We start from the raw sequence: 7654 nt of genomic DNA, 5'->3' as shown, positions 1-7654 counted from the left end.
TTCAGCACCACGGACAGCACTGTCCAATCTCCTCTCAATGGTTGTATACTCCCAATAGGACAGATGGCGATTAAGCTTGTTTGTTATTGTTGTTGTTGTGAAGTACCAAAGCAAAACAATTTAAATAAAAATAAAAATAATAAATAAATAAGTAAAAGACAAACTAACAAACAAAAACAAAAAACACCAGTAAGCTGGTGTGTGGTGGGCCTTCTGGTGCAATATGGCTCCCGTCGCATCATCCACATGGTTGCTGCACACTGGTGCTGGATGAGGAGATACCCCCTGACAATGTAAAGTGCTCTGAGTGAAAAATACTATATAAATGTAAGGAATTATTATTATTATTAAGGGCCCTGCACATAATTGATGAAATGGCTTCTATAATATAATAAATATCGATTAGTCTTAGGTACATTAGATGCTTCAAAATGAACATTTATATTAAAATGGTTATTTTATCTTTTACTGTGTGCAAAACAGATATAAATCTGGTCTAGGCTGCTCTTCTTGTGCAGCATGAACACCTATAAAAGAGAGATTGAAACTAATTATAAGCATTAAAAATTCGTATTTTTAATTAGCAGAATGGATGCATTGATTTTTGTTTTTAAATCAGCATGAATTAAAATCTATAATTAACTTCCTGCAACTAAACAATGATAAAACTGAGGTGATTCTTTTTGGTCCCTCTAAAACAAAAAATTCTGTTGCTGAGAACTTAGAAAACCTGACTCCCTATGTTAAGTCTCATGTCAAAAATATAGGTGTTATCCTTGACTCTGAGCTTTGTCTTGAAAAACAAATAAGCTCAGTTGTTAAAAATAGTTATTATCAGCTGAGGATCATCTCCAAATTTAAATCAACACTTTCAAGATCTGGAAAAAAAATCTTTCATGCATTTATCACATCACACCTGGATTATTGTTTTCCACAATCTTCATTGGCACGGATGTAGATGGTTCAGAACGCAGATTGTTAACTGGCATAAAAAAAGAAAAAAAAGAAAAGAAAAAGAAAAGAAAATATTGTGTTTAAGCATCCCTTCATTGACTTTTTGTCCTTTTTTTTAGAATTCAGTTTAAGATTTTAATTATTGTTTTCAAAGCTCTTAATGGACAAGCCCCATCTTATATTTCTGATCTCATTTATATGCATTTAACGCTTAAGTCTCACAGATCCGTTAATAAAGCTCTATTACATGTCCCTCAGTAAGGACTTAAATTAAAAAGGAGTCAGCTCCACATCTGTGCAATCATTTGCCATCTGACACCTGGTATTTATTGAATGGAAACGGTTGTAGTTGTTGATATTACATTTTATCATTATTATTGTTGTAATTTAAAATGTTACTATATTTTAGAATTTGCTGTATTTTATTATTGGTTTTGTTCAGCACTTTTGTCAGTGTAATGCTGAATTTGTAAATGTGCTTTATGAATAAAATTTACTCAAATTTTTTATGCAATAGATTAAGACAATGAGATTATTTTTGCAATATATTAATGGCAGAAAATTAAACATAGTGCTTTCAACTACAAATCATGCAACATTCAGTTACATAGGGAAATTAAATAACACAGCTTTAAGTAACAAATTATTCTGAAATAGCATAATTTCTGTAACACTGTATTCTTAATGTATCATTTCTGCATTATTATGTTTGTTTGTCCTTATCCCTATTTTAAGATTTGATGGTTGGCAAGTGAGCTTTTCTTGTAATATACTACTTTAACCAGCAGATGGTGGTCAACATTTGAAGGATTTCATTCAGTGTATTCAAAAAGCATTTATCACTTAGTTGTGAAATTGTGGTTCATTGGAGCTGAGAGTTTATTTGAAATTATTCAGCATTTCTACTGTTTTATTTGGCGAATAAGATCTATATAATTGAATGCATTACTTAAATAAAATGAAAGCCAGAAAAACAGTGATGTGATTTTCTTAAAAACAAGAAATATGGTTTAATCTGTCAGCTTATTTATTTTTATCTCCCCACAAGTTTTCTTTTTTAAAATATATAATAATAAAACCAAACCAAATAGCTATCACGTCATTCATTATTAGTAACTTTCTTAAATTATTTCACTGGACTATTTGCATCAAGCTTTTAAAGATTCAGAAACCAGGCAATAAATAGAGCTTTACATGCTTTACCTTTCTAACTTGTGCATAATTTAGAGGAATTTAAGTTTAAGTAATAAACATTCATCGACTAGAACCTTGTGGTATTTTTTTTTCTTTAATATTTTAAATATTGCATTTGTTTTTTCCCAAAAGTGGATTAAAAAAACAAAATGTAGTGGCGTCATTCAGGTTCCTGGGCACAACTATCTCTCAGGACCTGAAGTAGGACATTCACATTGACTACATTGTGAAAAAGCCCCAGCAGACGTTGTACTTCCTTCATCAGTTGAAAAAGTTAAACCTGCCACAGGCACAGATGACACAGTTTTACTGTGTTATTATTGAGTTGGTTCTGTGCTCTTCTGTAACTCTCTGGAATAATAAGTAAATAAATAAGTGTGTAAACAATTGTGTTATAAATGAAAATGGAATAGGATTAAGTAAGATGCAGGGATGTACTAGGATGGAGGGGTAACCTATAAATATAACGATATTGCACATTTTTATTGCATAAGTGGGGAACATTTAACTGTTCATGAGGTAGATTGCCTGTGGGGAGAAACTGTTCTTATGCCTGACTGTCCTGGTATTTGCGGCTCTGAAGCGCCATCCAGATGGCAAAAGTTTAAAGATGGGTTAACTTAGATGTGAGGGATCCAGAGTGATTTTCGGAGCCCTTTTCCTGACTCTGGATGTATACAGTTCTTGAAGGGGTGGGCAGGGGAGCACCAATAATCCTTTCAGCAGTCCGAACCATTCTCTGTAGTCTTCTGATGTCTGATTAGCTAGTTTAATATGAAATAGCAGAATGAAAAAATCGCTCTTCTGATTCCCAGCACAAAGCCTGATCGAGGTGGTGACATGCAGACATTCAAACTTCTTTTTCAAATGTTTGCACATGGTCAGATATTGAATACACTGCAGAACCCCAGCATAGAAACACTTGGCTATGAATAAAAATAGGCTAAAATATAGCATTGTTCTCTTGAGTGGTGGGCTGAAAAGCATTCCCACTGAATCACAGTCAGAAATGTTGGAAAAGTGGTGCTAGGAAAGAACAGGGCTATAACATAGTTAGGCAATCACTCAGTGACATTTTGAAAGTACTAGGTACATTTATGTGCTTCACATAAGCTTTTCAGGTCAAACATGGAGTGCCAGAGAGTGGGTGACAATGTACTGAACACTTTTGTCAGCCTCAAGAGCTGACAGGAAATTGTAGGAATACTTCGATCCTCTTTGTGTTACTGGTTAATTGTGGCTGTCTAATGTTGTTGATCATTGTCTGCCAACAGAAAGATTCAGGAACTAAAATGAGATTAAGGGCCCTATTTTAATGATCTAAATGCAAAGTGTAAAGTACATGGCACAGGTGCACTCAGGGCGTGTCCAAATCCATGTTTGCTATTTTAACAACGGGAAAACGGTTGGGGCGCCCGGGCGCATGGTCTAAACTGGTTGTCCCGTAACAGGTGTTTTTTGGGCGTAACGTGCATCGCATGATTCAAACCAATCAGAGTCTCATCTTCCATTCCCTCTAAGAGCCATTTGCGCTCGTGCCAAGATGGATTTGCTATCTACATGGCGGAATTTGGCAAGCGTAAAGACAGAATGCGTCTCCGAGATAAAACGGAGCTGCTCGTGCTGTTCGTGTGCGTGCAAATAGATAGCCTAATTCTGTGATGGCTATCCATTATAACATGTAGACATATATATATATTCAGATGATTCTTCATGTTCCTAAAACTAGATTAAATTCAAAGGATTATAGGGCTTTCTGAGTTGCTGCTCCAAGATGGTACCCTCTTCCAATGCACATTAAACCTTCCCATCTGTGGATGCTTTTAAGTCTAGACAGAATTTGTATCTTTTTAGTATAGCTTTTAAAATTGATTACAGTGATCAGGATTAAATTAAATTTTTGTTTGTTTGACTGAATGTTATGATGTTGTAATGCCCTCTGGTTAACAGCAGTTGTTTCAAATGTTCTATACAAATAAAATTTGCATTGTATTGTATAGTAAATACAGTAATAAGACCAATTTGCACAAAAAGTAGGTGTGTTCACTTAATAAAAAAGGACTAGATGTGTGATTTTTTTTCCTTCTTTTTTGGTCTTTATCAGATAGGACAGTGCAGCACTGACAGGAAGCACCCCAGTTGGAGTCAAACCCAAGTCCCCACGAGCACAACAGCAATACACATTTCCCCAAATTTGCAGTACATTTTCATTGACATAGAACACTTTCAGTTTATATTTCCCTAAATGAAAGAAAAATAAATAATAATAATTCAATCATAAATCAAACCCAGACCCTTCCTACCAACATAGCCTCATCGTCAGAAAATATCCCTCTTTCATTTCTCTCCCTTTTGTTTCTAGTGGCATTGAAAGGGCCTATTTTCAAATATATAGTTTCTCAGGGTAATTTGCAGTGTGCATAAATGCAGCACATCCTGTTGATGCACTTTGATTATTATTAGCGCTTATTTGAGGCTCCTTTCATATTGGTGTAATTAGAAACTTGGGGGATGAAGTACCTCTGTGCTGTCTGCTCTAATTCCTTCCCTCCCACGGCCGTTTACATGGATGCTTTTGAAGGGTCCATTGAGACCCCAGGTCACAATAGTATCATGAACATGGCATCTTTGGTAGTGTGTGCTTTATGTGTGTGCTTGTGTAGCCTGGGGTATCGTGGAAAGAAATGGAGAATTGGAGTTAACATACTGATGTCATAAAGCTTCGGGTCTCGATAGCATTGTGATATGGATGCTGATGTGGTTGGTAATTGGTATTTCTCTCAGAGGAGTTTGATGCAGCAGGAGGTCAGCCGTCTTTAGTTTCAGAGAAAGTGGCCCTTAGATGACCCTAGATGAGCTATTGAGCATTCTGTACATGTGTGCTGGTAAGAAGGTGGCAATCTGCAGTGAACTATGCCAACATGTCCATTGCTTATGGATTGTTATTAGAATTCAAGTTGTGTGTTTTAAGATCTGTGTCCAAGTTTGTGCCTTGTATTTCTTTCTACGTTAAAATAAGTTTTCATATTCCAGATTTAGCATTCAATTTAACAGCTTTTAGTGGTAGTTTGGTGACATTAATTCAGACTAGTTTCCCCTCCCCACTCTCACTTTTTTTTACGTCTGTCCCTTGTACAGCTTCAAAAGTACTGTATTTTTGTTCCCATGTGTTGTTACTGACAATGCAATAATAAGTGATATCTCAGGAGAATAAGATGGAATTCTTGGAATCCTATTTTAACACTCATCTTTAAATCATGGAGCCGAACTCCTCCTGTTGCCTCCAATCTCATATGTCAGTGGTCCTCAAATCTGGCTCGGGAGATCCACTTTCCTGCAGAGTTTAGCTCCAACCCTAATCAAACAAAACTACCTGTGATTTTCTATTGATCCTATTGACATTGATTAGCAAACTCAGATGTGTTTGATTAGGGTTAGAGCTAAACACTGTGGGAAAGTTGATCTCGTCAGCTGAATTTGAGGATCACTGGATTACAGCAATCTTGTTTACAACAGATCTTTTATATTATCCAATGAACTTTGCGGCTACTGAAATGCTTCATGCTTGTCACTTGACACACCGCGGCCACGATAACACTGTATGACATATGGATCACACAAAGTTCATGCACGAAGCTCACTACTAACAAGCTGATCATCTGAAACAGTTATGTTAATAAAAAGAGACATGCAAAATATGGGGGGCTCACGGACTTGAATTGGGAACCTCTGTTCTGTAATCAGAAAAAAATCATGGAACAAGTAAATGATAGGTCTAACTAAAGACGGTGGTGTTTGGACTTTTTTTAATGTTTAATAGCTCCAGTGGCGCAATCGGTTAGCGCGCGGTACTTATAAGACAGTACGTAGCAGAGCAATGCCGAGGTTGTGAGTTCGAGCCTCACCTGGAGAAAAGTTTTAGAAAGCAAGCAGCATTTAAGTAGCTACAGAGTGCATGGGATAATAAAAAAGATCTGTTGGAAACCAGATTCCAATGCACTCTGTAGCTACTTAAATGCTGCTTGCTTTCTAAAACTTTGCTCCAGGTGAGGCTCGAACTCACAACCTCGGCATCGCTCTGCTACGTACTGTCTTATAAGTACCGCGCGCTAACAGATTGCGCCACTGGAGCTATTGAGTTTTGAAAAAAGGTCCAAAGACCACCGTCTTTAGTTAGACCTATCGTTCAACTTGTTCCATGGTTTTTTTCTGATTACAGCAGTGATCCTCAAATCTGGCTCGGGAGATCCACTTTCCTGCAGAGTTTAGCTCCAACCCTATTCAAACAAAACTACCTGTGATTTTCTATTGATCCTGTTGACATTGATTAGCAAACTCAGATGTGTTTGATTAGGGTTAGAGCTAAACACTGCAGGAAAATTGATCTGCAGCTGAATTTGAGGATCACTGGATTACAGCAATCTTGTTTACAACAGATCTTTTATATTATCCAATGAACTTTGCGGCTACTGAAATGCTTCATGCTTGTCACTTGACACACCGCGGCCACGATAACATCGTATGACACATGGATCACACAAAGTTCATGCACGAAGCTCACTACTAACAAGCTGATTATCTGAAACAGTTGTGTTAATAAAGAGAGACATGCAAAATGCGCAAAAATGGGGGGCTCGCGGACTGGAATTGGGAACCTCTGTTCTAACTGATTACAGCAATCTGTTTATATTATCCCATGCACTCAGTAGCTACTTAAATGCTGCTTGCTTTCTAAAACTTTGCTCCAGGTGAGGCTCGAACTCACAACCTCGGCATTGCTCTGCTACGTACTGTCTTATAAGTACCGCGCGCTAACCGATTGCGCCACTGGAGCTATTGAATTTTTAAAAAAAGTCCAAACACCACCGTCTTTAGTTAGACCTATCATTCAACTTTTTCCATGTTTTTTTTCTGATTACAGCAGTGATCCTCAAATCTGGCTCGGGAGATCCACTTTCCTGCAGAGTTTAGCTCCAACCCTAATCAAACAAAACTACCTGTGATTTTCTATTGATCCTGTTGACATTGATTAGCAAACTCAGATGTGTTTGAATAGGGTTAGAGCTAAACACTGCAGGAAAGTTGATCTGCAGCTGAATTTGAGGATCACTGGATTACAGCAATCTTGTTTATAACAGATCTTTTATATTATCCAATGAACTTTGCGGCTACTGAAATGCTTCATGCTTGTCACTTGACACACCGCGGCCACGATAACATCGTATGACACATGGATCACACAAAGTTCATGCACGAAGCTCACTACTAACAAGCTGATTATCTGAAACAGTTGTGTTAATAAAGAGAGACATGCCAATTGCGCAAAGATGGGGGGCTCGCGGACTGGAATTGGTAATCCTCTGTTCTATCTGATTACAGCAATCTGTTTATATTATCCCATGCACTCTGTGGCTACTTACATTCTAAAGCCTTGATCCAGGTGAGGCTCAAACTCACAACCTCAGCATTGCTCTGCTATGTACTGTCTTATAAGTACCGTGCGCTA

General features: G+C 37.3%; 3 non-coding genes across 3 annotated transcripts; 1 reads left to right on the top strand and 2 right to left on the bottom strand.

Moving 5' to 3' along the window:
• The first annotated feature begins 5967 nt into the window (after positions 1 to 5967).
• On the top strand, positions 5968 to 6061 carry trnai-uau (transfer RNA isoleucine (anticodon UAU)). Its single transcript has 2 exons — positions 5968 to 6005; positions 6026 to 6061. It is a non-coding gene; the product is annotated as a tRNA-Ile (tRNA).
• Positions 6062 to 6186: 125 nt separating this feature from the next.
• trnai-uau (transfer RNA isoleucine (anticodon UAU)) lies at positions 6187 to 6280 on the bottom strand. Its single transcript has 2 exons — positions 6243 to 6280; positions 6187 to 6222 (listed from the first exon to the last, which is right to left on the bottom strand). It is a non-coding gene; the product is annotated as a tRNA-Ile (tRNA).
• Positions 6281 to 6888: 608 nt separating this feature from the next.
• trnai-uau (transfer RNA isoleucine (anticodon UAU)) lies at positions 6889 to 6982 on the bottom strand. The gene is made up of 2 exons: positions 6945 to 6982; positions 6889 to 6924 (listed from the first exon to the last, which is right to left on the bottom strand). It is a non-coding gene; the product is annotated as a tRNA-Ile (tRNA).
• Positions 6983 to 7654: the final 672 nt, after the last annotated feature.

The sequence above is a fragment of the Carassius auratus genome, unplaced genomic scaffold, assembly GCF_003368295.1.
Source record: "Carassius auratus strain Wakin unplaced genomic scaffold, ASM336829v1 scaf_tig00005711, whole genome shotgun sequence".
In the NCBI taxonomy this organism is placed as follows: Eukaryota; Metazoa; Chordata; class Actinopteri; order Cypriniformes; family Cyprinidae; genus Carassius; species Carassius auratus.
Note: the sequence above shows the minus strand (reverse complement) of the source record. Positions and strands in the feature narration are given on the sequence as shown.